Below are 26,795 nucleotides of genomic sequence, written 5' to 3'. Positions count from 1 at the left end.
GCACGCACACACACACACAGACACACACACACACACACACACACACACACACAGTCAGTAGAGAGTTATACAGATGTATACACTGAAGGCGGAAGCTTGTGGATGTGTCGCTGGAGATATTAATCAAGTGGCACTGCAAATAAAATTCTGTTTCTCGTTTCTTCGTCTTATGAGTTATCATACGGTTCATGATGTGTTGACTATAAAGTACAGGCAACACGCCAGCGTTGGCTCTTTGGTAGTCTGTTGGTGGTTTTGGTAGTCTGTGACAAAGTTCCGGGAATGAATGAATGTAACGTCACGATAGTGGGATTTCGCATGACGTACTCACGATGACCAGTGTCTCTGTCACTTTCAGGTTAGGTAAAACTTGCGTGGTTTGCCAACCGGATGCGTGGAACCAAGCAACAAGTACACGCTATCATTCCGACAACCACAAAAATGGCACTAATCATTCCGATCGCTACGAATGCAAATTGCTTAAAAAACCAAGTACAGGAAAGAGACTGTTGAACGCCGAGATTACGTCCGCCGCTGTGGTCACAGGGGAAGCGGCCGGCCGCAACTTCCGCGGTATCTGGCCGATCTGCTATTTTCGGTCGCGTTCAGAAGAATGGGCGCCCGGTAACTGCGCAAATCGCGACCCTGCAGCGCAGGTATAAGAATGCCGCCGGCACGGTGGAAGGCGGTACTCCAGCCATGGCTCTCCGGTCCCGCTCCGCACTGCTGCTGCTTCTGCTCGTCCTGGTGGTCGTTCTAGCGGCGTTGACGGACGTCGCTTGGGCGTCGAGACCGCTCTACTTCCCCAAGCTCAAGGTCAACGCCTGCCCTCCGGGATCAAAATTCTTCGGCGGCCGTTGCAGAGTGGTCATCCACTGAGGTACTAACTAAACCCTCTACTATGTAACGTAACACATTTGTTGTCATCTCGTTGTCAACGGTTGTTCTGCCGGTGTTCCGGGTCTTCCCAACACAATGTTACCACGCCGTAGCTCGACGTCTTCATCAGGTGTTCACTGAAATACCCTGTTGGAAAGACGCGGACCACCGGCAGAACACCCGATCTCAACTAGAAGACAACGAATCGCGGTGAAAGTCTAAGAAATGGTTACAAGATCAATCAGAAAATCTGACTAGCAGTAAATTTCACACATACATAAATACATTTATGAAACTAGCCCTTTACATGTGCCACATCATAAAGTGGTCAAAACGAAGTGTGGACTGCGCGGTTTGCATCCTCTATTTCAAATGAAGTTTAACTGTACGCGGATTCACTAACAAGTGTAAGAACATGTGCCACTATCTAGGTGTTACGCGATGTATTTCATGCCGTGCGGGATTAGCCGATCGGTCTAAGGCCCTGCAATCATGGACTGTGCGGCTGGTCCCGCCGGAGGTTCAAGTCCTCCCCCGGGTATGGGTGTGTGTGTTTGTCCTTACGATAACTTAGGTTAAGTAGTATGTAAGCTTAGGGACTGACGACCTTAGCATTTAAGTCCCATAAGATTTCACACACATCTGAACATTTTTTTGATGTATTTCATAAAAGACAAAGACCCTAGAATATAAACACTTATTGTTACCGAAATCTGCTGTAAATCCCAAACAACTTTTACGTTATGATGTAACGAATTTACGTTAACAATGTGATGTTTAGGCGACAATTATGTGAGTATGAGACATGTTACAAAATCTCGGTTTACTGGACAACTACCTTGCAAAACATTACTTCACAATGAAAGTAAACGTAAAGTTCAATACCATTCTGCGTTTGAATCGCCTGTGGCTTATCGCCAAGAAAAAAGTTTGCATACAAAGTGGCGACAAAACTATATCCACAGATAAAAACATTGGGAACGTACATGAAGTGTTAATTGCTTAGATAATCGCTGATTATGATGGTAGTATTTAAGGCCAAAAATACATTAAAATAAGTTTTTTATGGGTGTTATAAAATCAGTTGCGTTGTTTGTGTTTCTATCGTGCTCTAATCGTAAACGCCCCATTCGGTAAAATTCTTATTTGTCGACCTTTAACGTCGACAGAAATTTCCAAAAATGCTGAAAATTCGTAACCAGCCCATCCTTCATTTTTAACGGGTAAGGCAGTATTCGAAACGCATGTACTTTTCTTGATGAAATGATGCCAGGTGCTCAAAATGGTTCAAATGGCTCTGAGCACCATGGGACTCAATTTCTGAGGTCGTCAGTCCCCTAGAACTTAGAACTACTTAAACCTAACTAACCTGAGGACATGACACACATCCATGCCCGAGGCAGCATTCGAACCTGTGACCGTAGCGGTCGCGCGGTTCCAGACTGTTGCGCCTAGAACCGCTCGGCTTCCCCGGCCGGCGATGCCAGGGGTCGAAGAGCCTTATCCACAGCTGGAAGAATTGGAAACGTAAATTAAGTGTAAACTTCCATGTTACTTGATGTCTTGGCAGGATTAGGCTGCTGAACAAACTTAGATTATCCATAAAATAATTACTTTATAAGATGTCATTATATGTTTAGAAATAGGTGACTTTCAATACTTCCATCGTGCCGATTCTTCAAAGATGTGCTACCAAACCAGTACCCCATGCAAATTATTTAAATGTAGTATGAATAGAGGGACTTATACACTCCTGGAAATGGAAAAAAGAACACATTGACACCGGTGTGTCAGACCCACCATACTTGCTCCGGACACTGCGAGAGGGCTGTACAAGCAATGATCACACGCACGGCACAGCGGACACATCAGGAACCGTGGTGTTGGCCGTCGAATGGCGCTAGCTGCGCAGCATTTGTGCACCGCCGCCGTCAGGGTCAGCCAGTTTGCCGTGGCATACGGAGCTCCATCGCAGTCTTTAACACTGGTAGCATGCCGCGACAGCGTGGACGTGAACCGTATGTGCAGTTGACGGACTTTGAGCGAGGGCGTATAGTGGGCATGCGGGAGGCCGGGTGGACGTACCGCCGAATTGCTCAACACGTGGGGCGTGAGGTCTCCACAGTACATCGATGTTGTCGCCAGTGGTCGGCGGAAGGTGCACGTGCCTGTCGACCTGGGACCGGACCGCAGCGACGCACGGATGCACGCCAAGACCGTAGGATCCTACGCAGTGCCGTAGGGGACCGCACCACTACTTCCCAGCAAATTAGGGACACTGTTGCTCCTGGGGTATCGGCGAGGACCATTCGCAACCGTCTCCATGAAGCTGGACTACGGTCCCGCACACCGTTAGGCCGTCTTCCGCTCACGCCCCAACATCGTGCAGCCCGCCTCCAGTGGTGTCGCGACAGGCGTGAATGGAGGGACGAATGGAGACGTGTCGTCTTCAGCGATGAGAGTCGCTTCTGCCTTGGTGCCAATGATGGTCGTATGCGTGTTTGGCGCCGTGCAGGTGAGCGCCACAATCAGGACTGCATACGACCGAGGCACACAGGGCCAACACCCGGCATCATGGTGTGGGGAGCGATCTCCTACACTGGCCGTACACCACTGGTGATCGTCGAGGGGACACTGAATAGTGCACGGTACATCCAAACCGTCATCGAACCCATCGTTCTACCATTCCTAGACCGGCAAGGGAACTTGCTGTTCCAACAGGACAATGCACGTCCGCATGTATCCCGTGCCACCCAACGTGCTCTAGAAGGTGTAAGTCAACTACCCTGGCCAGCAAGATCTCCGGATCTGTCCCCCATTGAGCATGTTTGGGACTGGATGAAGCGTCGTCTCACGCGGTCTGCACGTCCAGCACGAACGCTGGTCCAACTGAGGCGCCAGGTGGAAATGGCATGGCAAGCTGTTCCACAGGACTACATCCAGCATCTCTACGATCGTCTCCATGGGAGAATAGCAGCCTGCATTGCTGCGAAAGGTGGATATACACTGTACTAGTGCCGACATTGTGCATGCTCTGTTGCCTGTGTCTATGTGCCTGTGGTTCTGTCAGTGTGATCATGTGATGTATCTGACCCCAGGAATGTGTCAATAAAGTTTCCCCTTCCTGGGACAATGAATTCACGGTGTTCTTATTTCAATTTCCAGGAGTGTATGTCTGTCTGGCGACTTTCAGCTTCTGTGTAAGAAAGTTTTTCACAGTATTTGATTAATCATTACATTACGTTTTTGATAGACTTTCAACTCTTAAACCATGTTTTTCCTTAAATGTAAGCCACGTAATTTGATTACGGAGGCAAGATCCTGACGACGATTTCTTTCGATTAGATGGTGAACAGATGTAAAAGGGGGGGGGGGGGGGGCGGCAAAGTGGAGCGCATCCATAGAGAATCGTGTAGTGGGATGTGGAATACTTGTTTGTGTGTGTGTGTTCATTTTAATACCTATTTCCTGTCATTTCTTTTAGATTGGTAAAGAGGCTTTTGTTGTAGTGTGCTGCGCGTTCGGTAGGCACCAGAAGAGGGTGAAATTTAGTGAACGACCACAGCTGATGCAATAAAAGTATTAAAAAACTACGTTTGTCACACAGCGATTCTGGTTGAAACTGTTTAAAAAACAAAACGACAATATTTTTGTGAGTAATGCATCGTATGTCAACTTAAGATTCCACCTAAACATCACAGTGCAGTCGTGTGTTCGTAATGCTGTAATGAGAAGTCTATTTAATTTCGATAGTAATTTTTTCACAATAAGCACCCTTGTTTCAGACGGTGTTGACGAGAGATAAATAGTGGAACAGTTTGATGAAATATGAGAAAAGTAAACTGATTGTAGCAGTTCAGCATACATTCAGTAAAAACAATTTATTACTTGAGTCTATCCCGAGTTATTTTTGTGGACATCCAGTACCACAACTCAACTGTGACAGCCCCGTACATCATTTCACTGTTGTATTTAACAAATGTCGAGTCCAATAGTTAAATTTATAGTGTGTTAGCATACACCACCGACTCATTACTGAGTTTGATGTCTGACTGATGGTTGTTTCCTCCCGTAGTTAAAAAGGAGTTTTTTTAGCACTGCACATGACATCTATTGTATGACAGTATCTGCAACTAGTCTTTTCTTTAATGAATTTTCTTGTTTCCATGTTCTTTTTTGACACAGCTCTATCCAACTAAAGTACAATTTGAAAACCCCTCCTTAATTAAGCGAATCACAGACCTAACACCTTATCGGTGGAGAACGACATCACAGCGAAAAATTAGCTTCGCAATACAGAGACGCTTCGTCGTGAAGTACTTGCTGTTATAACTGCGTTGACGTATGTTGCACAGCAACGTAAGTTCACCCGCAAAACAATTTTGTTTATACCTATTATAAAACTTGCCTGTGTTTCAATGAAAATCTTATTTGAAACATCGCGGGGTTGTGAAACTCTTTCTTTTCGACACTTTATCATCAACATAAAATCATCTGAAAATGCTGAAAATTGGTAACAAGCCTAATCCATCATTTCTTTAACACCTGAGGCAGCATTCAATAATGGTCGTACGTTTTTTGGTTAAAGTTCGCACGTAGACGTTGCAAAACTGTAACCACATATGAAAGCAGTGGAAACATACATTAAGTATAAAGTACCTGGAAGATCCGTGATTATACCAATATGTAATATTTGAGTCCCGAGATGTTTTAGAAGAAGTGTACGCTATTTTTAACTTGGAAAACTAACTGCGGAAATATTTTTGAAAGAAGGGTGCCTCATCTGAAGTACGCTGTCGGAAAGAATATTCGAATGCAAAGCTCTCAGAAATATTTAGATTTTCTCAAAATAGTTCAACGGATTTTCTGCGCAGGTTGGGTTGAACCTGTAACCCTGCACGGAAAAAAGACGAGATCAAATTCATCCGCTTGAAACATTATGGCCACATTGTCTGCAACCCGGGATTTTTATTTATCGACTTTCTAGTAACGAGTAATACAACAACATGCGAATTGTTTTTGTCCCACTGAACGAAATAAGTTGTAGGACGTGACGTGGTTTACGAAAGAGAAGGAACGTATGAACCAAAGTAGAGTCGCATACTGACGTAGGTATTACCCTGAAATCTTCGAAAGTGTATAGTATACAGAAATTAAATATTTTTTTAGTAAAATAGTTCGTGGTGCAGATCCACATCTGTGTGGTGCGTCAAAAAGATCTAATGAGTCGAAGCCCACCTCCATTGCGTACCTCAAAAAATCAACGGAGAAGTCCACATCCGCTTCCAATCCATGTTTCTCAAATGCAACATGAGTTACACGAATTAGCTGCAGTTGCCGATATACGTCAGTATTGCGAACTGATTTTCAATCCTGGCCAAGATATTTGCTGTGATTTTCTTTGGAATATTTTGCCCTTTGTATTGGTGCCCGATTTCTGTAATTATGGTTGTACTGCAATCTTAACTGTCATAAGAGTTTCAAACTTTTTCATATACCTAGCGTGGTATAATTGCTGAGCTACTGAAATATACACATGGTGGTCTCTACGAGAATTAACACATACACTCTTCTAGAAACCTCTAGATTTAATTGGAGCATATAAATTAGTATTTCAGATATGATTCTGTTTATGGACAGAAGTCGAATCCATAAGGTCTAAAATCATGCATTTATATATTGGAGGTGGTTATAAACGATTAAGAGCGATAATGGTATCATTCATGAACTTGTAATAATAAAAAGCTACAGTTTTATAACTTCACGAACATTCAACTGGAAAATCTGTGCAGAATTGTTCAAACTCTATCTGATGATGTGAGAAGTACATTTTTCTACATTACATTCCGTCCAATAAATACTACACGAATACTAATATATAAGAAAAATTGGAAAATTTCAGTGGAGTTTACTCTTTAAGCGTTCGCCGACGCTGCTGTTGTATAAAGACAGCTTCTTTATGAAACGAAATTGCTATTGCAAAATGTGTCATTAAATAATATCTCCGTAAGAACTCCACTTGGAACTAAGGACTACACTGTGCCTAGTCTTATGCCGTGTCCCTGTTAGCACTCAGTTTAGCTTGCTGGCAGTTAAAAATATTTCTCAGAAGCGAATCGTAACATGTCGCTTGCGGTTATTGCTTAACGTCAGATGAATGACGCTGTTCCACCGAAACCACCACTGTGACTCCACAGCATATCGGAATGAATTATTTGTAAAAATTTGGCACGGAAACGTTCTTTCTGTAAGTCGTAAAAATATGTTCCCAGATTACTGAAAAATACCATTAATATTTTATCTAAGCTGTTCTTGTCCGGTAATAGAGTTTATTCATAACCAATTGCATCAGGCACTAACATTCTAGAAGATTGTGGGATTGTGGTTGTTCTGCACTTGATACGATTGCCGTTATATTACAGATGCCTAAAATATGATAATGCCTATGTAAACTTTTTCTTTACTTACTTTTCAGCAGCCTCTGGGTACACCAATAAAGCCAATTCAAACAGAACAGGGCTGCCTTCGCACTGAAGAAATCATTCTCTTCCACAAACTTCTTAGAAATTTGAGACACAAATTTCACATTCTTCTTCTGTATTATTGAAGTAAAGGAACCAAAATTACTTCCCCAATTATGTTAATAACCAGTTTTTAAATAACAGAAATAAATACACACACACACACACACTCACACACACACACACGCACACCCGAATTCAAACTTACAGGGATGTCGTCCGCTGAAGAAATCATTCTCTTCCACAAATTGCTGAGTAATCTAAAACACAAATTTTTGATTCTTCGTCTATAATATATAAATAGGGAAAGGAGCCAAAATCACTTACACTATTACTTTAAGTACTAGTTTCTAGCAGTAGCAGACACAAACACACACACACACACACACACACACACACACACACACACACACCCTTTCCTTTTCTCTCTCTCTCTCTCTCTCTCTCTCTCTCTCTCTCGGTCCCTCACACACACACACACACACACACACACACACACACACAGAGAGAGAGAGAGAGAGAGAGATCGATATAATTTAGTGTCAACTTTAAACAAAAATTGCACAAGCAACATAAGAATGTTTTTATTCACTGTAGACAAGCGTACTGACACATCCAGTGTAACTATTTGATAAATTTTAACCAACTCGATAAGTAGGCAGTATGATTCCTTTCCATGTGTACGGCAACCAACGTGTAATATATAGTTGTGCTGGTCTCCTCACAGTCGAAGTGTGGTGGCTGTGTTACGGTTCTACGGAGCTGTTGTAGGTAGCAATCATGCTTAAATTTCAGTCTGGAAATGGTCAATATGAGCTGTCTATTGGTCCCTTTGCCACTGGCCATACGTTTCTCATACCAATTTTCAGCGTAAGAGTGTGCTCTCGGTGTATGAGGATGGATATGTTAGTGCCAGGTGCCGTCGTGCAGATCTTCGATCTTCCTCTTCTTCTCTCATTTGCTTTTGACCCTGTCTCTGATCACAGCAATTCGGATAGATCAACAGTTGGAATGGGTCACTCTTTTACTCCGTTCTTTTGCTACGATCCTCGCCAATTGGTCAGCCTTCTCATACCTTATTATTTGTCTGTAGTTATGATAAGGTAACAAGTATTTGCTATGGCAAATGACAACTTTCCTTGTTTTAACAATTGAGGTGAGTGCTCCTAACGTGGAGAGTGTATCCTTTATTGCTACGGTACGGTCAGCTCGACTCGTCACATTGTATCTTACCGCCCCTTCAATGAGAGTTTCACCGTGTAAACCCTTACCTACTTCGGTAGTCGAAGTAGTCTACATGGTTCATTTCTAGTATTTACCGTTGATACTTCCAATGTGGTCATCATACCTGGTTCCATCAGTACACACACACACATACACATACACGTACACAAACACACAGATACTTGGCCATTATCCAAGTCTTTCTAAATCCGAGTACTCTTTGTTAATATGTATCTCTAGTATCTGGTAGATTTTATCGTAGAGTTGCTCAAAACAGGTTATCAATCACGTTTTTTAATGCGATTCTGAAGCCTGATTAGCACTAAAATAGCCTCTACCAGTGTTGCTGCTGATTTTGAAGTCCAGTAATGGGGAGTATAGGGTCTTAGCGTAAGATCGTTAATTTCATTTTATTTACCAAATCTGGCGTTGTAAGTGTCCCCAGAATACATTTTCTGTAGAGGTACTTTCTACATATTAGTAAAGGAGCTTCCATTGTTTCGACTAAGGCTCCCAACATCTTTATTTTGATACCTAACTAGTGTCTTCAGGAGCTACCTGGAAGATGTACCACACAACACGCAGGTGTAATCCAGATAACGCGAGGCATACCTAAAGCTACAAAGGGTTATATGGCCCTTGTGTGTATCGTTGTGGTGTGAAGTACATGCAGAGCTTATAACATTTGATAAACACTTATTACTACGGTTTCAGTCGATGTGATTGCGTCGAGAGGGTATGCTTACTGCCAACGTGCTAGGTGCTGTGTAAGAAGAGTTCACTTGTAGCCACTGTGGGAGCTTTTCGTTTTCATCGACATTCTGCAATATTCGAGTCCTTTGTTAGTAGGTGCTTCGGACCTCACTGGAATAAATATCAAATTCCTTTACTGGACCTGTGACATTTGGCTGTAGACAAAACCTTGTGGTATCCACAAGTAAATGTACATTGTTGTACGCATTACTGTAGTCTGTTTAAAACTTCATTACCTGTTTATTTGTAAAACAACCGGATATCCAGTGACAGATGCGATAACCTATCTGTCGTCCCCAGTCCTCACTGGAATCCTCACTGAAATATGGGTAGTAGTACGAGGTGATTCACATGTCATTGCAAACGCCTTTTAAACATGCGTTATAATATCTTATATAGGGTTGGAGACAGCCTTAACGGTCTATGTGATCCACACGAGACGAATGTGTAAAACTGCTACAATGCGTATCGTTTTCATTCCCTTACAAACTATGTTTAAGATGTTTAACGGCATCTGTTTTCTCCTTGAAAGCCAGAAATTAATGTCAGGCTACTTTTACCTGGTTTTAATGCTGTCTCTAGGTTACAGTGCCACTCCCCTCTCCCTCCCTCCCATGAACCATGGACCCTACCGTTGGTAGGGAGGCTTGTGTGCCTCAACGATAGAGATAGTCGTACCGTAGGTGCTACAGAGAGGTATCTGTTGAGATGCCAGACAAACGAGTAGTATCTTAAGAGGGGCAGCAGTCTTTTCAGTAGTTACAGGGCAACTGTGTGGATGATTGGCTGATCAGCCCTTGTAACATCAACCAAAACGGATTTGCTGTGCTGGAGCTACCAACGGCTGAAAGAAGGGATAAATTAGAGCCACAATTTTTTCCAGGGAGCATGTAGCTCTACAATATGGTTAAATGATGATGGCATCCTCTTCGGGAAAATACTCCGGTGGTAAAACAATCCCCCATTCGGATCTCCGGAAGGAGAATACTCAGGGGGATGAGGTTATCAGGAGAAAAAAAACCGGCGCTCTACGGATCGGAGCGTGGAATGTCAGATCCCTTAATCGGGCAGGTGGGCTAGAAAATTTGAACAGGGAAAAGGGTAAGTTAAAGTTAGATATATTGGGAATCAATGAAGTTCGATGGCAGGAGGAAGAAGACTTCTGGTCAGGTGAATACAGGTTATAAATACAAAATCACAAAGGGAATATGGAGGAGTAGATTGAAAAATAAATAACAAAATAAGAACACGGGTAAGATACTATGAATAGCATAGTGAACGCATTATTGTAGTCAAGGAAGCCCGCACCCACCACAGTAGTACAAGTTTATATGCCAACTAACTCGACAGATGAGGAGGAGATTGAGGAAATGTATGATGAGATAAAAGAAATTTTTCAGATAGTTAAGGGAGACGAAAACTTAATGGTCATGGGGAACTGGAATTCGACAGTAGGTAAAGGAAGAGAGAGAAAGGTAGCAAGTGAATATAGACTGGGGGAAAGGAATGAAACAGGAAGCCGTCTGGTAGAATCTTACACAGAGCATTATTTAACCACAGCTAACACTTGGTTTCAGAAACATGAAAGGAGGTTGTAAACGAGGACGAGACCTGATGACACCGAAAGGTTTCAAATTGATTACGTAATGGTAAGACAGAGATTTCAGAACCCGGTTTTAAGTTCTAAGACAGTTCCAAAGGCAGATGAGGAAGAAGACCAAAATTTATTGGTTAAGAACTGTAGATCACAGCTGAGGAAGCTGCAAAAAGGAGGGAATTTAAGAAGGTGAGACCTGGACAAACTGTAAGAACCAGAGGCTGTAGAAAGTTTCAGAGGGAGTAATAGGGAACGACTGACAAGATCATGGGAAAGGAATACAGGAGAAGACGAATGGGTAGCTTTGAGAGACGAAATAGTGAAGGCAGCAGACGACAAAGCAGGTAGAAAGACGAGGGCTAGCAAAAATCCTTTGGTAACACAAGGGATATTAAATTGAATCGATGAAAAGACGAAATATAAAATTGCAGTAAATGAGAGAGGCGAAAGGGAATACAAACATCCAAAAAATGAGACCTACAGGAAGTGCAAAATGGCTAATCAGAAATGGCTAGAAGACAAATGTAAGGATGTAGGAGCATAAATCACCAGCGATAAGATAGATGCTGAATACAGGAAAGTTAAAGAGACCTTTGGAGAAAAGAGAACCACCTGTATGAATATCAAGGGCTCAGATGAAAAACCGGTCCTGAGCAAAGAATGCAAAGCAGGAAGGTGGAAGGAGTATGTAGAAGGTATATACAAGGGAGTATATGCAAGGGAGACATACTATAGGCCAATATTGTGGAAATGGAAGAGGACGCAGCTGAAGATGAGACGGGAGACATGATACTGCTTGAAGAATTTTACAAAGCTCAGAAAGACATGAATCATACAAGCCCCCAGGAGTAGACAACATTCGTTTAGACCTACAGACAGCCTTGGGAGAGTCAGCCATGACAAAACTGTTCCATCTAGTGAGCAAGATGTATGAGATAGGCGAAATACCCGCAAACTTCAAGAAGAACATAGTAATTCGAATCCCAAAGAAAGCAGATGCTGACATGCGTGAAAATTATCGACCTACCTGTGTAATAAGTCATGGTTTCTAAATTCTAAAACGAATCCTTTACGGAACAGCTGGGTTTCCGGAGAAATGTAGGAACACGCGAGGCAATATTGATCCTACGACTTCTCATAGATGATAGGCTAAACCAAAATAAATCTAAGTTTATAGCATTCGTAGAATTAGAGGAAGCTTTTGACAATGTTAACTGGAATACACTGAAGGTGGCACGGGTAGAATGCACGGAGTGAAAAGGTACTTACAATTTGTACAGAAACCCGACGGCAGTTATAAAGAGTCGAGCGGAAGCAGTGATTGAGAATGGAGGGAGCAGGGATGTAGCCTGTATCCGACGTTATTCAATCTATGTAATGAGCAGGAAGTAAAGGAAACGAAAGAAATATTTACAGTGGAAATTAAAGTCCAGGGAGAAGAAATAAAGTCTATGAGGTTTTCCGACGACATTGTAATTCTGCCAGAGACAGCAAAGCACTTAGAGGAGCAATTGAACAGAATGGACACGTCTTAAAAGGAGGATATAATATGAACATCAAAAAGGCAAAACGAGGATAATGGAACGTAGTCGAATTAAATCAGGCGATCCTGAGGGCGTTAGATTAGTAGTAGATGAGTTTTTCTATTCGGGAAGCAAAATAACTGATGATGCTCGAAGTAGAGATGACACAAAACTTAGATTGGCGATGGCAAGAAAAGCGTTTCTGAAGAAGAAAAAATTGTATTTCTAATTTCGCATTTTGTCGCCAGTAAACAAGTGATACATCAGCCCAAGGTCGTGGTTTACAGATTTTATTATTGAATTAATCCTAATGCTATATTGCGTTCCTCACATACTTTTGCTACCGGCAGTTACCTACTTCTAATACTAACATGTAAACTTTCACGGCCGGAAATATCATGTCCATTATAATTATCCGGGCTGTTATGCCGTGGTCGGTTGATGAATTCTGAGGTGATTCCCAACGTTTCGTCTCCGACTGCGGGAGACATCTTCAAGGGGGTCCGTAGCTTGATGGAAGGTCGAACACACACACTGGCTATTGTGCGAGCCAGTGTGTGTGTTGGACCTTCCGTCAAGCTACGGACCCCCTTGAAGATGTCTCCCGCAGTCGGAGACGAAACGTTGGGAATCACCTCAGAATTCATCAACCGACCACGGCATAACAGCCCGGATAATTATAATGGACAGTTACCTACTTCACCGTCTTCATAGCACTGCAGTTATATTAACTGTTGCTGTTTACAGCAACGTTTTACTTTAATAGTTTCTCCTCACAATAACTTGGTATTGCGTGACCTGAATGAAACTGTCCCTATTTGTATGCAATTATACATGGGATTTGGTGTTCACGTTTCCTTCATCAACTTTATGAAAAGGTAGTCACGACATTTGCTAACCACACGTTTATTTTCTGGCTGTCACTGAAGGCTTATGAGTTTCTTCTCGGCCGCGGTGAAGATTCTGATTTGTCTGTCTGGTAGTGCGTAGTGCTATGGCTACGTACTTGCTTACAGACGCTCTCTTTTCGAATTTCGCTGTCGAAAAGACCACTGTCGCCCATTTGTCTTCGTTGTGTGGTTCATTGTGTATATGACCTTTGTTTATGGTTGCGTGTTTTCCCAAAAAGCATTCACTAACTTCATTGTAATTCGTCATACAGTTGAAAATGAGTGCATCAGTAAATAACTTAATAATGTGGCAATATAACTACAAACAACGTTGTGTCAGATGAGATATGTCTTCATCATCAATGGCTACCCCGCATAAACTTCTCAGTTAGGTTTTTCTTTACCCGAGAATGATTGTTATTATTTTATTGGTAATGTTGATTCATTAATACAATTTTAATATTTCTGTTCACTTGTTTTAAGAGGTTGTCGAAATATAACGAAGCATTAGGCGATTACGTGCTACTGACGTAGAGTTCCAAAGGAAAACAGTGTAATAAGTGTATAATAATAAAATTAATTCAACAACATATCCAGCAAGAAATGATTTAAATGATTTACAGCTAAGAGTAAACGAATAACTATTGAAATCACTATTATGATCTATTTGTTACAGATTACTGTTAGTAATGCGGGCTATCGTCGATGCTCGGGATGAAGACGCAGATGTTCTTCACTCCAGGTCGCAGCACCGATACTAGAAACGTGTGCACTTGCTGCAGATCACTGTAGCCAACAAATGGCCGCAGAGCAACTTCTGCAGTTATTTATTTCTAGGTGAAGTGCAAAAGAAACAAAAAATACAAATAGCCATAAGTATTTATTGTATGATGTCATGTAAAATACGTACTGTATTTCGTATTTTAATATTGTGTGTTTCCATTAAAAGTGTAATTATTGAAAGTTTTGAGCCATTTTCTTAAAACTTCTAAAAGCCAAAGTAACAGTTAAAATTGGCATATTTTTGTAGTTATCAAAATTCACACAGTCACGTATGGTGTTCTTCAACAGAATCTATGAAACTGTCGTTGCCATGCCTTGCTGTATTGTCAATACACTAGGATACCTAATTCACTTATTTTCTGCAAAGTAAAAAATGTACCTGCCATGCATTTATAACCTGTACCACATAAACGTTTCTTCCTGTACACAACAATGCTTTCTCTGTATGGCTAGATTATCAGTTTAGTAATCTAACCACACTAGTGGAACACTGAATTTTTTTTTCACCTTGCTCTGTATCATAAATCCACACATTAATTATTTTTAAATGTAATGAATCTCTGCCTCTTTAAATATGAAAGTATTATACAAAATACGGAAATACCAATACAAACAATACTGAGACAATCGTGATGATAATCGTCCAAAATAGTTTAAAAAATTTGCAAGATCTGAGTTAGCAGAATTATGTTCCACATGCTCTGTAATTTAATTAAATGATTACTACTCTAATGTGGTTATATTATCTGTGTAGTGTGTTCTGTAACTGAGGCATGATGCTACGGAACAGCACAACAGATATTCAAACAATTGCACTGTTTGGGAAATGCCTACAATATGAGAATTTGATGGAACTCTGTTCAGATTATTATATACGGTTTACATGTAAAACTATCACTAGGATTACATTACTACAATCCAGTAACATGGTTTCACAAAGTCTTTTCATCTTCAGACACTATCCTCCCCCGCTCCTTTCGTCTATCTCCCAACAATGCCTAAAACACGAAGCGGCACTTGCAAACCACTAATCTTTTCTAAAAAGTTTTTACAGAATGCCATTACCTATGTATTGGAGCTTCAATTTAATACCCAATGAAGGTATCTCACAGGTGTTTTATTTCTCAGACGTAAGAAAATTTCGAGAGATGACATAATCTTGTTAGCGTGGCCAATTATCCTGTCGTTAGCGAAGAAACGGCGTACGCTTGTAGCGAAGAAACACTATGTTGTGCAAATATATGGGTGATAAAGCCATCAGAGATGAATTTTCACAGTAGATAATCCTTCGAGAACAAAAACCTTATGTAACGATGTTACGATAGAAGTTTCGTGGTACTATACAGCCAAAAAGACGTACAACATTCATTGCGAAATCTCTATCACAGGCGGCATTCTAATCTGCAGATTCCATGCGTGGCTGCCACCAAGAAATCAGCAGCTGCACCGTGGCCTCGTTAGTGCTTCCGCGTAAACAAACAGCGGAAACTGCGATAAGACGTCTGCTTGCAACACGTCGCTTCCTGCACCGCATGTTCGAAGGCACTGTCCCTCTTGTTCGAGAACATGCAGTGCAATGAGAACTCATCATTCCGCCTTGCGTGCTTGTGACTGGGCTGGCTTCTGCTGTGCAGTATACCTCACCTTTTTAACGATGTTTTGCTGACAGTTCTTTACAACTTTTTTTATTTCATTTCAATACATTGACGCGTAAAGAACCGCAACACCAACAATAAATCGTGATACAAACGAAAGTTTGTTGCCGTGTTTCTATATCTGTGAGACGATGTCTATCCAAATGTTGTGCCAGTAGCTTAAGAGTGGGGGTAGTGGAGCCACTATGAGGATGTAAATCATGCTGTAATGGTCGTGGGCGTCAGTTACCTTTCATATTGGACTTTGTGAGTTGACGTCATGGAAGAATGCCTTTAAGTCGACAAAGACGTCATTATCAACACCTCACTGAGTTTTTACGAGGTCGCGTAACAGAGCTATGCGATGTTGCAGAGAGACTTCTCAGAAATGTCAACCATGTACATGTTTGCTGGCAGCGGTTATGACGAGAATGTACAGTCGCTAGAAGATCGGGGCCCGCATCCGCGGTCGTGCGGTAGCGTTCTCGCTTCCCACGCCCGGGTTCCCGGGTTCGATTCCCGGCGGGGCCAGGGATTTTCTCTGCCTCGTGATGGCTGGGTGTTGTGTGCTGCCCTTAGGTTAGTTAGGTTCAAGTAGTTCTAAGTTCTAGGGGACTGATGACCATAGATGTTAAGTCCCATAGTGCTCAGAGCCATTTGAACCATTTTTTTTTAGAAGATCGGGCTCCGGATGGCCACGTACCACTACCACGAGGGAAGTCCATCGTATTCGGCGTATGACTCTGACGCATCGTACTGCATGTGTAGCAGTAAAATCTATTCATTATATTTTCAGCCACTTTAATTTTGGTCAGTCAAATAAACTTTTTCTGTTTTAAATCCAAACTTATTGTTGTTGCTGTTGTGGTCTTCAATCCTGAGATGCAGCTCTCCATGCTACTCTATCCTGTGCAAGCCTCTTCATCTCCCAGTACCTGTTGCAGCCTACATCCTTCTGAATCTGCTTAGTGTATTCATCTCTTGGTCTCCCTCTACGATTTTTACCCTCCATGCTGCCCTCCAGTACTAAATTGGTGATCCCTTGATGCCTCAGAACGTGTCCTGCCAACCAATCCCTTCTTATAGTCAAGTTGTGCCACAAATTCCTCTTCACCCCAATTCTATTCAATACCTCCTCATTAGTTATGTGATCTACCCGTCTAACCTTCAGCATTCTCCTGTAGCACCACATTTCGAAAGCTTCTATACTCTTCTTGTCTAAACTATTTATCGTCCATGTTTCACTTCCATACATGGCTATACTCCATACAAATACTTTCAGAAACAACTTCCTGACACTTAAATCAATACTCGATGTTAACGAATTTCTCTTCTTCAGAAACGCTTTCCTTGCCATTACCAGTCTACATTTTATATCCTCTCTACTTCGACCATCATCAGTTATTTTCCTACCCAAATAGCAAAACTCCTTTACTACTTTAAGTGTCTCATTTCCTAATCTAATTCCCTCAGCATCACCCGACTTAATTCGACTACATTCCATTACACTTGTTTTGCTTTTGTTGGTGTTCATCTTATACCCTCCTTTCAAGACACTGTCCATTCCGTTCAACTGCTCTTCCAAGTCCTTTATTGTCTCTGACAGAATTACAATGTCATCGGCGAACCGCAAAGTTTTTATTTCTTCTCCATCTATTTTAATACCTACTCCGAACTTTTCTTTCGTTTCCTTTACTGCTTGCTCAATATACAGATTGAATAGCATCGGGGAGAGGCTACAACCCTGTCTCACTCCCTTCCCAACCACTGCTTCCCCTTCATGTCCCTCGACTCCTGCAACTGCCATCTGGTTTCCGTACAAATTGTAAATAGCCTTTCGCCCCCTGTATTTTACCCCTGCCACCTTCAGAATTTGAAAGAGAGTATTCCAGTCAACATTGACAAAAGCTTTCTCTAAGTCTACAAATGCTAGAAACGTAGGTTTGCCTTTCCTTAATCTAGCTTCTAAGATAAGTCGTAGGGTCAGTATTGCCTTACGTGTTCCAACATTTCTACGGAATCCAAAGTGATCTTCCCCGAGGTCGGCTTCTACCAGTTTTTGCAGAAAAAAGAACAATTGAAGTAAAGAACCTGGCACCATAGACACACAACGAATTGTTACCAATCGGTTATTTCTAGGCCAGCTCCGACCCAGCTGCCCTACAGCATTTATTCCACAGACCCCAAACCACGGCCATTTGCGTCTTCCATGGTGTCAAGCGAGAGCTCGTTTGAAGGCAGGTGAAGGTCTGTTGTGTTTTCTGATGAAAGCTGGTTCTACTTCGGTGCCAGTGATGGCCGTGTGTTGCTCAGAAGGAGGCCAGTCAAGGGCCTGCCACCAACCTCTCTGCATGCTGGACACACTGGACCCACACCTTCATTTATCGTCTGGGAAGCGATTTCCTGTGACAGTGGGAGCACTCTTCTTGTTATCCCACGTACCTTGGCTGCAAATTGGTACGTCAATCTGGTGATTCCACCTGTTATGCTGCCATTAATGACAACGATCGATGGGTGTCTTCCAACCGGATAACTCTCACCCACTGAGATCCGGCACCCGTACTGAAAAAAGAAAAGCAAAGAGGAGTCGTTCGCTCTCAGTTTCTCCTCCATTACACATTCAGTTATGTTTCTTTTCCTACCAGTACTACAAATTCTACCGGGAATTTTACCGTGTGCTATGTCACTTATGTACTGTACCAAAACTACTGAACCGTAGTAACGGTACTGCGCAACTGTAATTGTAGCACATCAAAGATATAGTGGTGAACTTTAACGTTTGCAATATACATAGTGCGAAACATCAGATATTGGGATCGAGGGTAATTTATAATTCTTACCCAGTAATAGCTGACAAAAACACAAAGCGAATATACAGCAGAGAGGTTAACAACGAATCAGAAAAATCGATCGAAAGGAAGAAAAAGGGTAAAGCAGGTCATGACTGTAGCTATAAACGCATGTGATACTGAAAAACCTAATACGGATACAAAAGCAGCTACAGATTACAAAAACTGAAATTAGGAAAGAAAAGCTTAGATGTAAATATACAAACAATATTAGGAAAAACTTATTATTTGTAAATATTAACAGAAAAACGAGTACTCCATATTCCGAAGGCAAACAAAGGAAGTACCCTAGCTACAATGAAACCACATCAGTTCTCTGATGCTAACAGTTTACAGCAGAGAGCGAAAGACTCAGTAATACAATTAAACATTTAAATTAAGGAGCAAATAAAGAACACGCATCTCCCTGCTGACTGAGGCTGTAAGGATATTTGTAATATGTATGAACCTCAAGGCATCGCGTTTAAGAGCACAGCCAAAAATACACGTCGAAGCAAATCCAGCGATGCTAGCAGTCATGTCTATGATATTACCAGACACTTGATAAAATACTGACGAAGACTTAAACACATATTACAACATATTCCACAAAAATATTATGTCATTAACTCAAGAGCTACTAGCCACAGAGCTCCTTCAGGATACCTAGTTCTTATCACTGGATAGTGCCAGTTTTCACTGAAAGGGAACTTTGCAAGACGCTGTAGCGGTAATCCAGAACAACCCAACATAAAAAACTCGCATACACAGAGTTTATTGATTTCATAGAACTTCTTCAGCTAATGGCAAGTTACAACTGTTTCACGTTTAGTGGTTACACTTATAAGCACACACATAAAAGAAAAATCGGACCATGTATGTCTGCTACCATAAATGACATATACATAAATTATCTGGAACATAAACAGTCTAAGATGCAAGAATGTTGTCTATGAAAAATTGTGTTGTGTAGGAGAAATGTAGACTAGTGAAACTGAATACCAGTAGTGTTAGTAGTCCACAAAATAAAATGGCAGTTGCGGTGAACGTGAAAAAAGTACCAAGTATCTGGACCTACATATTAGAAGACACGATAAACATGCAGCAAAAACTGGGGGACAAACATTACAACCAAAATCACAAATCATAGCACACAAACATTCATAAACAAATAAAGAAATAATCAGTATTGCTCTAGGCAATCAAAAGGCCTTTAAAGTCTAAAACAAACGACAAGTAATAAATGTAGTGCAACGCACTGTAGTTACCTATGACGTCACGGCTATATTTGTTGACTCTATACTGGACAAAGTAGAAGAAGGACCATGTACAAACTGCACTACATAGGAAAAGGATGAAAACAAACAGCTACAAAGAGCTCATATACGGGCAACATATCACAAAACCAGTAAGTATCGTCAAATATGCAACTAAACACTGGATTCTCCACTCCTGAAGCTATTACGTAGTATAAAGTGTGATTAAGACCGGTACAAACACGACAGGACACACTGCGTCTACAGATCACGTTAGAGCCTACACACATAATCAGGAATAGCCACAGCCCTACACAAAACGTGACAACCATTTGGAAACATAGAAAGTTATAAAGTTACCTGAAGGTAAAGTATTAAAGGCAATAAAATCGACATTTTTGAAGAACCTGAGAATCATTCATACTATAAAAAATATGAAAATGAAGAAGAGAATGGGGAAAACGAGTGTGACTTAGCTAATTTCTTTAGGTACCACGTTAGTATTCTTAAATAAAATAAAACCGTGATATACACAAACAGGTAGTGGTGTTGCAGTTGATATATAAGTAAACAATGGTTTCAGACTATGCAAGATAAAACTACTCTGCACTAAAGATACACTGAGGACGATCTGTAACATCATATCTCTGATGAAAATATGTAGCAAATTTTTCTGACTGCTTACGAACAGTCCTGATGTCAAGGTGTACAGTGGACTGTGAACTGATTTGCAGTAAGTATGAGTCTGCATAGGAGGAGAACAATAAATTAATAAGTAAAAGTTGCCTACAAATTCGACATTATATAAAGGGAGAGGAAAAGGGAGAAATAAATAACGGCGCTTGTTTAGAATACTGCAAAATCACCAGAACATTGCGGCAGCTGCCACAACGAAAACACCGCACATAAAATCCTAAAGCCATTAAAAACCCATTTGATGATGCAAATTATTTTCTAGACGTTCGTAAAATGAACAAAAGGAAATTCGTGATGGCCAGCAGCAGTGTTACTGTACAACAAACTAAATCATTATATCTTAGCCGCTATGGGCACCATAAGCTTCAGGCTTGCAGGCGACTGTACACGTCAAGTTCTTGGTTACGGATTTACAATATATACCTATTGGGCCTATGTTTGTGGTGTGCAGTTCAGTGTCCTCTGTTGCGCTTCTAAAGAAAACACTTTTATGTGCAGTGAGTTGACAGAAGTCAGAGGATACCTCCTACTATCGCATCGGATCTTCTCTCGCCCGGCTTAGTGTGCAGCTCGGCGTGACATGTCCTTGGAAGTCCCTGCAGAGATACTGCTTCATCCTGCCTCTGTAGTCGTCCACAGGTGTGAAGGTGTTGCCAGTGCAGGATTTTATGCACGAACTAATCTCTCGATTGTGTCCCATAAATGGGATTCTTGTCGGGTGATCTGGGTGGTCAAATCACTCGTTAGGATTATCCGGAATGTTCTTCGAACCAAACGCAGATACCTGTGGCCCGGTGAGAACTCCATAATTGTCTGGGAACAACGGTTGCAATGATTTCCAGGTTGCAGAACATAGCTATTTCCAGTCAATTACCAGCTCAGTTGGACCAGAGGATCCAATCCATTCCATGTAAATACAGCCCTCATAATAACGGAGGCACCGCCTGCTTGCACAATGCCTTGTTGACAACTTGGATCCATGGCGTCGTGGGGTCTTCACTACATTCGAACCCTACTTTCAGCTCATACAAACTGAAATCGGGACTCAACTGACCCGGTTACGGATTTCCAGTCGTGTTGGGTCTAACCGCTACGGTCAGGACACCAGGAGAGAGGTTGCAGAATATGTCGTGCTGTAAGCGAAAGCACTCGGGTCGGTGGTCTGCTGCCATAGCCTATTAATGCCAGATTTCGCCGCACTGTCCTAACAGATACGTTCATCGTACGTCAGACATTGATTTCACGTCGAGTTGCATGTCTATTAGTACTTACTACTCTACGTGAACGCCGCTGCTCTCGATCGTTAAGTGAAGGCTATCGGGCACTGCGTTGTCCGAGAGAGGTAGTGCGTAAAATTTGGTGCTGTCAGTATAGCCTTGACACTGTGGATCTCGGAAAATTGAATACCCAACCGTTTCCTAAAATGAAATGTCCACAGGCGTCTAGCTACAACCACAATTCCGCATTCAGAGTGTGATAATTCCCGTTGTGCTGCTATAATCGCTTTCGAAACCTTTTCACTGAATCATCTGTGTACAAATGAAAGCCCCGGCAATGCACTGACCTGTTGTAGCTTGTCTACGCGATACTACCGTCATCTGTAAATGTGCATGTCGCATGCTTTGGTACTTCTTAGCTTACTGAATTGAAGCAAAGCCAAATCCATTTCTGAAGTTAAGTTAAGACACTTTGACACCTTAACTCTACAGTTAAATGGAAAACTTGATATTTTTAATATTTTCATCAGAACTGGTTTACAAAATATTTTATCATTTTGCGCTTTCATAATGATGTTAGAACAACTAACGGCACAGTTCCTAGAGAAATCCCAAGAGGCTGTGTTGGTCCACATTTTAACGTACTGTTTGCATGTTACAATGTTGTTTTAATTAATCAGAGCAAAGATGCCGTTTTTATGGCAAGTGAACAAATTAACAAAAAAATTGCTCTGAGCACTATGCGACTTAACTTCTGAGGTCATCAGTCGCCTAGAACTTAGAACTAATTAAACCTAACTAACCTAAGGACATCACACACATCCATGCCCGAGGCAGGATTCGAACCTGCGACCGTAGCGGTCGCTCGGCTCCAGACTGTAGCGCCTAGAACCGCACGGCCACTCCGGCCGGCTGAACAAATTAACATACTTGTCCGAAATCCTATACGAAAAGATAGCTAAAAGCAAACGGAAATAAATATATATATATATATCCGAAGACCGACAACTTTTACTCTTCTCGTTCTGGTTTCGAGTGCTGCCGAGGTGAATAGATCCGCAACGTGAAACCGGGTGTAGTATTAGAATACTCAACGTCATTTATCGGCATAATCTAATCGAGAACTTCTGGTTTAGAGGCTCTCGGCTTGTCCAACATTACTGTGAGGTAAAAATGTGTCAAGCTGACAAGTGCAGACAAGAAGCGGGTTCTTGTGAACGTAGCTACATTCGCTTTTATAAATTCCATCGATTTTAACGTTACGATTATTTCTTCAGTGACGTCTATTCCCTGCATTTATACTAATAGGAAAGTAATATAATGCCATCTTCCTACTTGAGTTCCCGCATGTCAGCGCTTGGAAGATAAACTAAAACCGTCACCCACAGCACCAACTGGAAGATCGACTATATAAATTAAGCTACCACGCACTATTACCGAGCCAACGACACAGCTTTCTTTCCACCAGTTCCTCTTTCCTGCTCTCCTGTAGGCCTCCCCGGAGTGGCAGTTCGGAAGAGAGACTGTTGCGAAGAAATGATGTCGCCACAGCTTAGGAGATTGTTTCCAAAATTAGTGCAGCGAAGTATGCCCTGTTTTGAATCCTGCTGGTAGATTAAAAAACATGTGTCTGACCGGGATTAGAACCCAGAACTTCACCTTACTGGGGCTTCCTCTTACCAACTGGGCAATTTAGAATGACCCCTGACCTCGCCTCACAGATCTATTTCCGACAATACTTCTTCCCTGTCTTACATCTTCTTCCAGGATGATTAGTCCTACAGGGTACACAGGAGAACTACGAAGTTATGAATGTGAGAGTGAGATACCGACGAAACTAAAACTGTGCACCGAACAGGGAGTTGATCCTGGAACCCATACGGGCGGATCCTGACTCGTGCCTCAACAGTTCAGATGGCAAGAGCGTTTTCCACAAAATACCAGGATATTGGTTCAAGTCTCAGTCAGGCACATACTTGTAATCTGCCAGAAAATTTCAATACAACGCTAGTCAGTTGCAGAGTGAAAGCTACACTGTGGACGCGTTTTAATAACCTGAAGTAATAATTGTCGTAAATGCCACAATTACAGAACTTCCGCAAAACGTCGGGGTTAGTAGTTTATCAGTGAAAACGTTCGGGTATGGAAACACGAACGTTGAGACTAGATCTCGCTCACAAACGCAGCGATCGCTGATTAGGCCAGCAGGATTCAATTACGGCTTGGAGACTTTTGTGACGTCAGCCGTGAAGCGGCCGGAGGGCTCGGCAGTGCTGGCATCCGGAAAACGAGCGCCCACCAGCGCTGGACGGCGAGTGCGGGCAAAGCGGTCGCCTCGTTTGGTACGGCCCACTGCGCCCGCGTGACGTCACTGTCGTTTTTATGAGAGGAAAAAGCGCTGCGTTACGTCCGCTGCCGCTAGAGGCTCCACTGTTTAGACATTACACTGGTCTGCACGACCATTTAAATTTTAAAATGTAAGTATGATGTCTTTACAGTTTTAACGTGACTAGCATTGCTCAAGAACGGGCACATGAAACATAATGCTGACATTGTCATGAGTCGGCTCGTCAGCGCAAATAAGCCCAGTTTAGACTGCCTTCATACAATACCACAGGCGCAATAGCGTCCTTCGGTGTTTCAGCGGGATACTGGTTAGTTTCCGGCTTACTCCTTAATTAATTAATCTGCGATACATTTAGACATATGGAACACTGTTTTGAATTCATCCAACTGAGGTGCGTCTTACACATGGTGGCTCTTCGGAAACCTTGTAATGCGCCAAATTTAAACCGTATTACTGAGTGTCATCGCCTCATATTATTTTCTGAAAGAATCAAAAGTTTATTTATGAGTTTGTAAAGTTTGCTTATATATGTGTGTGTTAAAATGTAGATTTTGTCGCCTTATATACGTGAAAAGCAGACTCCAGTCAAGTCAGTGAGTTTACTACGGCCAGCCGACTGCAGAGTCACGGCGTGCGCCAAAGATTACAGCCACAGAGGAGCTGGCCTCTTCAACATCACGCCGGCGGCTGCTAAGAAGAAGCACCTACTGTTAAAAAGAGAGTTAGCGTATACGTGGTGCGACAATAAAGTAATGAGACCGATGTGAAAAAAATGTTGCTTACCGTTTTAGTCAAGTTTAGTGTTGTCTCCTTCAAAGAATTTCCCTTCTGGTTGCACACACCTTTTAAGGCGCTTCTGCCATTGATGGTAACATTTTTTGAACTCATCTTATGTAATATCCCCCAAGACTCTCGTCACAGCTTTTTGAACATCTTGTGTTGTTTGAAAATGGTGTCCCTTGACCGCCGTTGGGGCTCTTGGAAATAGAAAAAAGTCGCGCGGAGCGATATCTGGAGAATAAGGTGGCTGTGGTAGTAGTGAAATTTCTTTTGAGGTTAAAAGTTGCTGTACTGGCAGAGCAGTATGGAATGGCGCATTTCTCATACCAAGATCTTCAGTTATTATTAGACGAACCGTTTCTCGATTGATGTTCAGTTCTTCTGCAATCATTTACTCGGATAATCTTCGATCAGCTCGTACGAGTTCACGCACCCGTCCGTGAGGTTGATGGTCGTCCACTGCGGTCTTCGTCTACAACATTCGTTCTGCCTTCACTAAACATTTTATGCCAATGAAAAACTTCATCTCTTGACACAACCTCCACTCCAAAAGCCTTCTGAAGCTTACCGTAAGTTGTCGTCGCATTTTCACCCAATTTAACGAAATAAAATGGCATACCGTTACGCAATATTATGCGGTTCCATTTCCGTGACGAGAGACACAAACACGTGTTACCATATTACAGCACAACTCACGACTGAGCAGTTGAATAGATGTGCCGCTTGGCCTAGAAGCAGCTTATAGACCAAAGTCTTTCCGTACGAGCTCTAATTTCCTTTATTTTCTCGAGGTGATCGTTCCGCTCTATGTAGGTCAGTGTCAACAAAATATTTTCGCATTCGGAGGAGAAAGTTGGCGATTGGAATTTCGTGAGAAGATTCCGTCGCAACGAAAAACGCCTTTCTTTTAATGATGTCATGCCCAAATCCTGCATCATTTCTGTAACACTCTTTCCAATATTTCGCGATAATGCAAAACGTGCTGCCTTTCTTTGAACTTTCTCGATGTACTCCGTCGGTCCTACCTGGTAAGGATCCCACAACGCGCAGCAATATATTAAAAGAGGCGGACAAACGGAGTGTGGGCAGTCTCCTTAGTAGGTCTGTTACATCTTCTAAGTGTCCTGCGAATAAAACGCAGCCTTTGGTTTGTCTTCCCCACAGCATTTTCTATGTGTTCTTTCCAATTTAAGTTGTTCGTAGTTATAATACCTAGGTATTTAGTTGAATTTATGGCTTTTAGATTAGACTGATTTAGTGTGTAACCGAAGTTCAACGAGTTAGCATTCATGTAGATGACCTCACATTTTTCATTATTTAGGCTCAACAGCCAGTTTTCGCACCATTCAGATATTTTTTCTAAATCGTTTTGCAGTTTGTTTTGAATTTCTGATGACTTTATTAGTCGATAAACGACAGCGTCATCTGCAAACAACCGAAGACGGCTGCTCAGATTGTCTCCCAAATAGTTTATATAGATAAGGAACAGCAAAGGGCCTGTAACACTACCTTGGGGAACGCCTGAAATCACTTCTGTTTTACTCGATGACATTCCGTCAGTTACTACGAACTGTGACCTCTCTGACAGGAAATCGTAAATCCAGTCACATAACTCTTAAGTCGTTTGGGTAGATCTTTTGAAAATATTATCAGTTTCTTGGAGAAAGTAACTGTGTCACCGATTTAGGTGGATCTTAAGCTCACCGCGTTGAGAGAAGAGCAGAATATAAATTTGTGACGAAACGTTGAGTTTTGTGGGTAGTCGCAGTTGAGGCTACGATTATTTGAAGTCTGAGTTTCGTTCCTCCTCTCTGTTAAATTTTTGCGGATGCAGTGGCTGAAAGTTGGATTGCTTGATAGCCAAAAG

At 42.0% G+C, this 26,795-nt stretch overlaps 1 long non-coding RNA gene across 1 annotated transcript; it reads left to right on the top strand.

Annotated features, from left to right (window-relative positions):
* Positions 1-636: 636 nt before the first annotated feature.
* Positions 637-14,350, top strand: LOC124606939. Its single transcript, XR_006978750.1, has 2 exons — positions 637-880; positions 14,064-14,350. It is a non-coding gene; the product is annotated as an uncharacterized LOC124606939 (long non-coding RNA).
* Positions 14,351-26,795: the final 12,445 nt, after the last annotated feature.

The sequence above is a fragment of the Schistocerca americana genome, chromosome 3 (genome assembly GCF_021461395.2).
Source record: "Schistocerca americana isolate TAMUIC-IGC-003095 chromosome 3, iqSchAmer2.1, whole genome shotgun sequence".
Classification (NCBI taxonomy): domain Eukaryota; kingdom Metazoa; phylum Arthropoda; class Insecta; order Orthoptera; family Acrididae; genus Schistocerca; species Schistocerca americana.
Note: the sequence above shows the minus strand (reverse complement) of the source record. Positions and strands in the feature narration are given on the sequence as shown.